The sequence below is a fragment of the Myodes glareolus genome, unplaced genomic scaffold (genome assembly GCF_982192425.1).
Source record: "Myodes glareolus unplaced genomic scaffold, mMyoGla1.1 HAP1_SCAFFOLD_37, whole genome shotgun sequence".
Lineage (NCBI taxonomy): Eukaryota > Metazoa > Chordata > Mammalia > Rodentia > Cricetidae > Myodes > Myodes glareolus.
This window is the reverse complement of record NW_028263213.1, coordinates 150001-159113: the sequence shown is the minus strand read 5'-3', so window position 1 is coordinate 159113 and position 9113 is coordinate 150001.

Below are 9113 nucleotides of genomic sequence, written 5' to 3'. Positions count from 1 at the left end.
CCACAGAGCAGAAAAGGGCACCAGATCTCTTTCTTTCTTTCTTTCTTTCTTTCTTTCTTTCTTTCTTTCTTTCTTTCTTTCTTCCTTTCTGGAAGAGCAGCCAGGGCTCCTGACCTCGCAGCCATCTCTCCAGTCCCACTGCTGTGCCTTTACAGATGGCAAAAACAAGGAATGATGCACTGTGTGTTCCTAACAATAGAGAATGCATCGTAAGGATTTCATTTTAAAGTTGACCGCTTTAGAATGAGACTTAATGAGAAGCTAGCACGGAATCCTCTCAAAAATAATTCACCATCCACCTTATCTCAGCCCAACACAGTCTCCACCAGCATTAGACTAACTAACTTAATGACCTCCAACCCTGTAGGATGTTTTGGGTCAAGTTTTGTCTGAGTTTTTTTTAAAAAAAAAAATTGCCAGGCGGTGGTGGCTCACACCTTGAATCCCAGCACTCCACTTGTGAGTTTGAGGCCAGTCTGATCTCCAAGAGCTAGTTCCAGGACAGGCACCAAAAGCTACAGAGCAACCCTGTCTCGAAAATCAAAAAAAAAAATGTGTGCTGTTCTAGAAAATGCCCTTTCCCTCTGAACACGGCCCCTCCACACAGCTCTGACGCTGCGGGAAGATGCAGAGAGCCCAGTTGGTCCCTCGGCCTGATATGTCTGCCTCCGTGCATTTGCAACAGCTGTTCTGGGGCTGAGGGGTAGCTATTCATCTCTTGCCACTCAGAGTCAAATTCCCTTCAGTTTAGCCTTCCCTAGGTGCTTGTTCACTTCAGAGGACTCAGCCCTCATCCTCCGTATCATCCTGGCCTAATTTTTCAGATGACTGAGTATGAATATCCGTTCAGGAGAAGAAGGTCCATTCATGAAAAAAGTGTGCGTTCAACTAACTCCCCATGGGTGGAGGGAGTCGTGAAAAGATTTTCATGAAGCAGAGAGAGAGAAATTTCTGGTTTCGGAAAGAGGAGATACTGAATGGCTTCCTCTGTGTCACGGGACAGACTCCTGGAAAGCAAACCTCAGCTTGCACTCAGTCAGTTCAGGGAGAAAGAGTTGCAAGGAGGTAAAAGCCCATGCCTGATGACATCGTCAGTCCCTTCTCTGGAAATTCTACCGTATCCCGGAGAGCTCTCAGAATCTTGTGATGTCACTTGTGTCCTAGAAACGCCAACGGCCCTCAAGACACACTCTTTCAATATCTGTAAGACTCCTCGCTTCTAGACATGTCGTCTAGACTGATGAGTTTACTTGGGAGAGAGAACGGAGATCGTGAGGAGGCCAGAGTGAGGGAAGAAGAAAGCTGGCCCCAGATCTCACAGGGAACCATGGAGAAATCAGTGGTCCTGGGAAGACAAAATGAGTTAGTTCCCCACTAGCAGGGACTAGAGAGATTGCTGGATGTGGTGGTCTTGAGCCTTCCAGGGCTAGGGTTCAGGAACTGGGGGTTTTCTGGGATGTTTCTCTGCGTCCCTAAAGGGCCAACGCACATCAAAGATGCACAGTAGTTGATTGGACAAAGTCAGGAATTGACAAGCATGTAGCCTTTTGCTGGAGATGCTCTTCACACTGAGTGTGGAAGGGATCAGTGAGATTTCAATACCAGCACTGCACATCGCCCCCCCCCCCCCGAACTCCTTTTTGTTGTGTACCAGTCATAATAGGAAACGGGGAGTTGTGCTCCGCCCAAGCCTTGTTTTACCATGCTTTCTATCACAGCCATTATTAGCAGGGTTGAAGCATCAACCTAAGGTTTCTGGCATCCCAGTTATGAATGACACCCTGGTCTTCAGTCCAGTCTGAGAGCTCTTTAGAGCCAATGGATGAGAGAGTGGGACGAGATTGCAATTTTTTCTTGCTTCTTCTTCTTTTCTCTTTTTCCTTTCTTTTCTTTTATGTGTTGTTTTGTTTTGTTTTTCAAGAAAGGGTTTCTCTGTGTATCTTGGGCTGTCCTAAAACTCACTCTGTAAATCATGCTATCCTTGAACTCACAGAGATCTGTCTGCCTCTGCCTCCCTGAGTGCTGGGATGAAAGGCATGCCCCCACCACCACACACCACAGCCCGGCTGAGACTGCAATTTCTGTGAGTGGATTTCATATCTGTGAGTGGTTTTCATATCTGTGAGTTTAAGGAAAGCCCTTCATCCTTCCTTAAACTTGAGTGCAGGAATAATCCATCCCTCACTCTTCATGGGAGCGAGTGTCTGCTCTTGCATTGAGGGCTCCCCTGGGTGAACCCCAGTTCTCAGCATCTCTAGCCCAACCTGTCACACGTTGATCACACATTTGAAAACTTGGGAGTAATTTTCATCAACTATGGGACTCACTTTGTTCTGATAGGACACACACTCACAATCTCTCATCACACACACATAGTGTAACAACTTTGTGGTTCCTCCATCATGTGCTTATTGTTGTCAGGGAACTGAAAGCCCACCAGCCAGCCTGCACCATCTTTCCTTGTTTCTCGGTTTGTTTATATATTCTCTCTCTCTCTCTCTCTCTCTCTCTCTTTATTTAAAAAAATATTTATTTTTATCTTATGTGCATTTGTGTTTTGATCATGGCTCTCAGGTCCCTGGAACTGGGATTACAGACAGCTGTGAGCTGCCATGTGGACATGTGGATGTGGATACCGGGAATTGAACCCAGGTCCTCTGGAAGAGCAGTCAGTGTTTAACTGGGAAACTATCTCTGCAGCCCAACATGGAGAGTCTACATAGTCCTGCCTGGAAAACATGACCTTCAGAGTTCACAGAGTTCACTTTGCCCCCTGAGTAAAGGTGTTGTGCTTCCTTTTAATGTATAGCTTGTTTTGTGTGTGTGTGTGTGTGTGTGTGTGTGTGTGAGAGAGAGAGAGAGAGAGAGAGAGAGAGAGAGAGAGAAAGTTTCATTATGAAATCAAAAGTCAATCAACAACAGTGAACTTTTTATTTATTGTTTGTTTGTTCATAGTTTATTTATTTATTGACAGTCAGTCCAGAATGATCCTTGCGAAAAGATATCCATCATGACTTTCCCTTTCAGGAGGGAGCTCTCTGGTAAACTATGAAGCCACAGTTTCTCAAGTGCCTGCTTCCCACAAGTCCTTTTCCCAAGGTCAGGCATTCTCTTTTGAGGAACTCTCAGGTTCTGACATTAACATATGACTGGCGGCTATTGTCAAGGCCAACACTGTGGCTACACTCACTCCTCAGCCCTTCCCTGACCCGACCTGACCTGACTTGAGAAGCCACACCCCATGCCAGTCACAAGCCCCTCTTCATCTAAGTAACTAAACAGCATAAAATGTGGAATCTCTTCTCAATAAAATGCTGCTGCTGGCAGCCATTCGATGAATTCATTCTCAGATCTTGTCTTTACAACCTCTTTGGGTCACCCACCCAAAGCAGGAGTCAGGAGGTGGCTGTCCAGCAGGGTCGACTTCTTTCCAAGTTGCAGTCAGTCTGATCTCTGGGCAAAGAGAAAAGAAAGCAATTGCTTTCTACTGGAACAGTTTTAATCGTATTCTAATGAATTAATAGTCAGCTATTCCCAGCCTTATTTACCACTGGATGACCAGCGGGCACCTTCCTCTCACCACACTAGCCCCCTTGTCTCCCGGCCCCATCTGTACATGTCACGCACAGAAGGGGAAATAAATAGATGAGCAAACAAGTAGACTTCTTGAAAAAGTAAGGAACTGGGGCCGGAGAGATGGCTCAGAGGTTAAGAGTATGTCCAGAGCTTCTGAGTTTGATCTGGTGATCTCTTCTGGCCTGCAGACATATATACAGAATAACTAATTAGATAGATAGATAGATAGATAGATAGATAGATAGATAGATAGATAGATAGATAGATAGACAGACAGACAGCTAAATGGATGAATGGATGGATGAATGAATGAGTGAATACATAAATAAAAAATGAAACAATTCACAGAATTAACCTGTCATAACAATTCGCAAAACCTCTCCAACACCCGGAAGTTGTTACATGACTCGTGGAAGGTCTGTGATAAGAAATCTTTGCGTGTGCTCCAAATTTGAAGATATTGGCTATCCTGTAAATAGATCCCTCGTTTCGGTCAATTCTGTCTGTCTGTCCACCCTGGGGGAGTATTTTGTGACGTTCACGCAGAAAGGCAGGGGAATTGCGAGTGATGTAGCACTTTTGTTCTTAGTCATTAGATGTAACTTTGCAGTAGTCCTTGGACCTTAAAGAGGTTGCTGCTGTGTGTGTTCCTTTGCACCTAATGAAATAGTGTGGCAGTTACCTACCTACTCGTTCAGTACAAATAGTCTATATTGTCAACTGACTACACGATGGCAGTGCCTGGGATTCTCTGTAGGCAAATGCAGTTCAGACTTGCTCAGTACTACCAAGTTTGAAACAGGTCATGAGGGAAGCTCTCCCAGCATGAGACAAGTTGGGCAACAGAAACCTTAACAGATGATCTCATGCATTGAGCCAAATACTTCCCTCGTTAAAGTAGGTAGGTAGGTTGTCTCTCCCACCCCCAATTCTGTTTCGGGATTAAGGTCTGTCTGAGAATCCATGATCAAGGAAAGCCAATGCAAAATCCCCAGGGCAGGGTTTGAAACCACAGAGAGAGGGCGGCGTGTCGCTTACTGTTCTGCTCAGCCAGCTTTCCTCTATGGCCCAAGCTCACATGCCCAGGGATGGCACTACTTACCACCTTCCAGAGGAGTGAAACCTCCTAAATCAGTTAGCCACATGCTAGTGTCAGTGGAGTCACGTCCGGAGTATGATTTGGCTTTCGAGTATGACTTCTTCCTTGGTTCTGTCACCCGAAATCCTACTGCTCTGACCCCCAGAGACACAGCCAATAAACCCTCTTGCTTTGAAAGTCAAAGGGTGAATCTAGATGCTGCTGTTGTTTACAACGACGACCAAAGGGAAGTCATCCCAGTTCCTCCCATTTTTTCCCACCACAGGCTACACGGAATAAGCAATACCCTTGGAATCAGGTGTGGACCATCCCTGCCCAGTAAGAAAAAGGCTCAGCTGCACCGCAGAGCCTGGCACTCTCAGACAAACAACAGCTAAAGCTTTAACTCAGGAAACAGATGTATGTTCTGGCCTAAGACCCTTTACTGGGCCCTAAGGGAGACTGACATGCCTCAGTCGATAAGAGTTCTTGTTCCTTCCTTCACTCCCTAGCAGCTAGCTACCTCAGGTACACTCTTCTACTAAAATCTATACAAGAATCTTCACCTGTTACATCATTTAAGTAAAATGACCACTTGTAGGGAAAAAAGAAAGCCAGAAATATAAGCGTCATGGTTTTAAGGTTTTAAAATGTGTTTTAAAAATTGTAAAATTCTGCTCCAAACAGCGGTTGTTCTAAATGTTGATGAAAAATGAGACTGCAGCATAATGAAGTAGACTGGGGAAAGTTACTTCAGAAGTGTTGCATCCCCAGAGTGACAGGGGCATCAGAGCTGCCGTGCTATCTATCTATCTATCTATCTATCTATCTATCTATCTATCTATCTATCTATTTATTGCGTATACAACAGTCTGCTTCCATGCATGCCCACAGAGCAGAAAAGGGCACCAGATCTCTTTCTTTCTTTCTTTCTTTCTTTCTTTCTTTCTTTCTTTCTTCCTTCCTTCCTTTCTGGAAGAGCAGCCAGGGCTCCTGACCTCTCAGCCATCTCTCCAGTCCCACTGCTGTGCCTTTACAGATGGCAAAAACAAGGAATGATGCACTGTGTGTTCCTAACAATAGAGAATGCATCGTAAGGATTTCATTTTAAAGTTGACCGCTTTAGAATGAGACTTAATGAGGAGCTAGCACGGAATCCTCTCAAAAATAATTCACCATCCACCTTATCTCAGCCCAACACAGTCCCCACCAGCATTAGACTAACTAACTTAATGACCTCCAACCCTGTAGGATGTTTTGGGTCAAGTTTTGTCTGAGTTTTTTTTTAAAAAAAAATTGCCAGGCGGTGGTGGCTCACACCTTGAATCCCAGCACTCCACTTGTGAGTTTGAGGCCAGCCTGGTCTCCAAGAGCTAGTTCCAGGACAGGCACCAAAAGCTACAGAGCAACCCTGTCTCGAAAATCAAAAAAAAAAATGTGTGCTGTTCTAGAAAATGCCCTTTCCCTCTGAACACGGCCCCTCCACACAGCTCTGACGCTGCGGGAAGATGCGGAGAGCCCAGTTGGTCCCTCAGCCTGATATGTCTGCCACCTCCGTGCATTTGCAGCAGCTCTTCTGAAGCTGAGGGGCAGCTATACATCTCTTGCCACTCAGAGTCAAATTCCCTTCAGTTTAGCCTTCCCTAGGTGCTTGTTCACTTCAGAGGACTCAGCCCTCATCCTCCGTATCATCCTGGCCTAATTTTTCAGATGACTGAGTATGAATATCCGTTCAGGAGAAGAAGGTCCATTCATGAAAAAAGTGTGCGTTCAACTAACTCCCCATGGGTGGAGGGAGTCGTGAAAAGACTTTCATGAAGCAGAGAGAGAGAGAAATTTCTGGTTTTGGAAAGAGGAGATACTGAATGGCTTCCTCTGTGTCACGGGACAGACTCCTGGAAAGCAAACCTCAGCTTGCACTCAGTCAGTTCAGGGAGAAATAGTTGCAAGGAGGTAAAGTCCCATGCCTCATGACATCAGCAGTCCCTTCTCTGGAAATTCTACCGTATCCCGGAGAGCTCTCAGAATCTTGTGATGTCACCTGTGTCCTAGAAACGCCAACGGCCCTCAAGACACACTCTTTCAGTGCCTGTAAGACTCCTCGCTTCTAGACATGTTGTCTAGACTGATGAGTCTACTTGGGAGAGAGAACGGAGATCGTGAGGAGGCCAGAGTGAGGGAAGAAGAAAGCTGGCCCCAGATCTCACAGGGAACCATGGAGAAATCAGTGGTCCTGGGAAGACAAAGTGAGTTAGTTCCCCACTAGCAGGGACTAGAGAGATTGCTGGATGTGATGGCCTTGAGCCTTCCATGGCTAGGGTTCAGGAACTGGGGAGGGGGGCAGTTTCTGGGATGTTTCTCTGCGTCCCTAAAGGGCCAACGCACATCCAAGATGCACGGTAGTTGATTGTACAAAGTCAGGAATTGACAAGCATGTAGCCTTTTGCTAGAGATGCTCTTCATTCACGCTGAGTGCCGAAGGGGTCAGTGAGATTTCAATACCAGCGCTGCTTATCGCCCCCCCCCCCACTCCTTTTTGTTGTGTACCAGTCATACTAGAAAAAGGGAGAGTGAGTCGTGCTCCGCCAAAGCCTGATTTTACCATGCTTTCTATCACAGCCATTAGCAGGGTTGAGGCATCAACCTAAGGTTTCTGGCTTTCCAGTTATGAATGACACCCTGGTCTCCGGGTTCAACCTGAGAACTATTTAGAGACAGTGGGTGAGAGAGTGGGAAGAGACTGCAGTTGTTTTCTTTTTTCCTCTTCTTTTGTCTTTTTCCTTTCTTTTCTTTTTTTTTTTCGTGTGGTTTTGTTTTGTTTTTGAAGAAAGGGTTTCTCTGTGTATCTTGGGCCATCCTAAAACTCACTCTGTAAACCAGGCCATCCTTGAACTCAGAGAGATCTGCCTGCCTCTGCCTCCCCGAGTGCTGGGATGAAAGGCACGCCCCCACCACCACACACAGTCTGGCTGAGAACGCTCCGGGTGTCCTGGGCCATTAGTAAGTGAGGATGGCTTTGTGTGTGTTGTGAATCTTTATGATGAATCTTTATGTCCTATGCTTAAATGACATGAGTCTGAAGCATCAAGCAAGCGAGTTTGGCACCCACCCCTATACGACCAGGCTTCTTCTGAGAGCACATGGCTGAGGTCTCTGAATAAGGCTTAGAAAGCTTTGCCCTGGAAAGCGGGTAACGTCTGAGAGACACACACTCTAGAAAGAAGGGAGGATCGAATAATACCCACAGAGGGGGAGACTCAAGTCAGAACCCGCTCGGACAAAGTCTCATCTTTCAGTCACTTCCCGAGCAGAGGAAGAAAGGAAGGACCACAACGATCTCTCCTTTCGTGTCCTTTGCACACTCTTCTCTCGCTCCGATGGACATTGTGATTCAAGTGGGCCTCGTCCCCCTTTTCCAAGGCATGTTCATTGTGGCTCTAGATCAAGGAATCTGATTTTTGTTGTGTGGCATACTCTAGCTCCTCGTTATCTGTGACTGAGAATTTTGATGTCTCACAAGTTAATCACACATTTGCAAACTTAGGAAGACCGAAATGAATTCTGCTGAAGTTTTGGGGTAATTTTTATGAACTATGGGACTCGCTTTGTTCCGACAGGACACGCACTCACAATCTCTCATCACACCCACATAGCGGAACAACTTTGCGGTTCCTCCATCATGTGCTTATCGCTGTCAGGGAACTGAAAGCCCACCAACCAGCCACCCGCACCGTCTTTCCTTGTTTCTCAGTTTGTTCGTATATCGACATGAAGCATCTCTCTCTCTCTCCCCCCCCCCCTTGGAACTAGGATTCCAGACAGCTATGAGCTGCCATGTGAATAGAACCTGGGTCCTCTGGAAGAGCAGACAGTGCAGTCATTGCTGAACCGCTAAACTATCTCTCCAGCCTGACATAGCCTTTAGGTACATAGCCCTGCCTGGAAAACATGAGTTTCAGAGTGCACTCTGTCCCCTGAATAAAGTTGTAGGAAATAGTGTCTATTTATCGTTTTTATTCTATTTATTGTTTTGTGGTTTTTTTTTTTTTTGACAGGGTTTCTCTGAATCTGGAACATGTCCTGGAACTTGTTCTTGTAGACCAGGCTGGCAGCCTCAAACTCTGCCTCCTGAATACTGGGAATAAAGAGGCCTGTATTTAATATACAAATTAATTTAAAATTTCACTCAAGTGTTTATGTGTGTGTGTGTGTGTGTGTGTGTGTGTGTGTGTGTGTGTGAGAGAGAGAGAGAGAGAGAGAGAGAGAGAGAGAGAGAAAGTTTCATTATGAAATCAAAAATCAATCAACAACAGTGAACTTTTTCTTTATTTGTTTCCTTACTTTATTTCTTCATTGACTTACATTGGAAGTTAGTCAGTACAGAATGATCAGAATGGTAGGGTATCCTTGGGAAAAGAGTAAGAAGATATCGTGAAAGTGTATCATGAAAGTAAGAAGA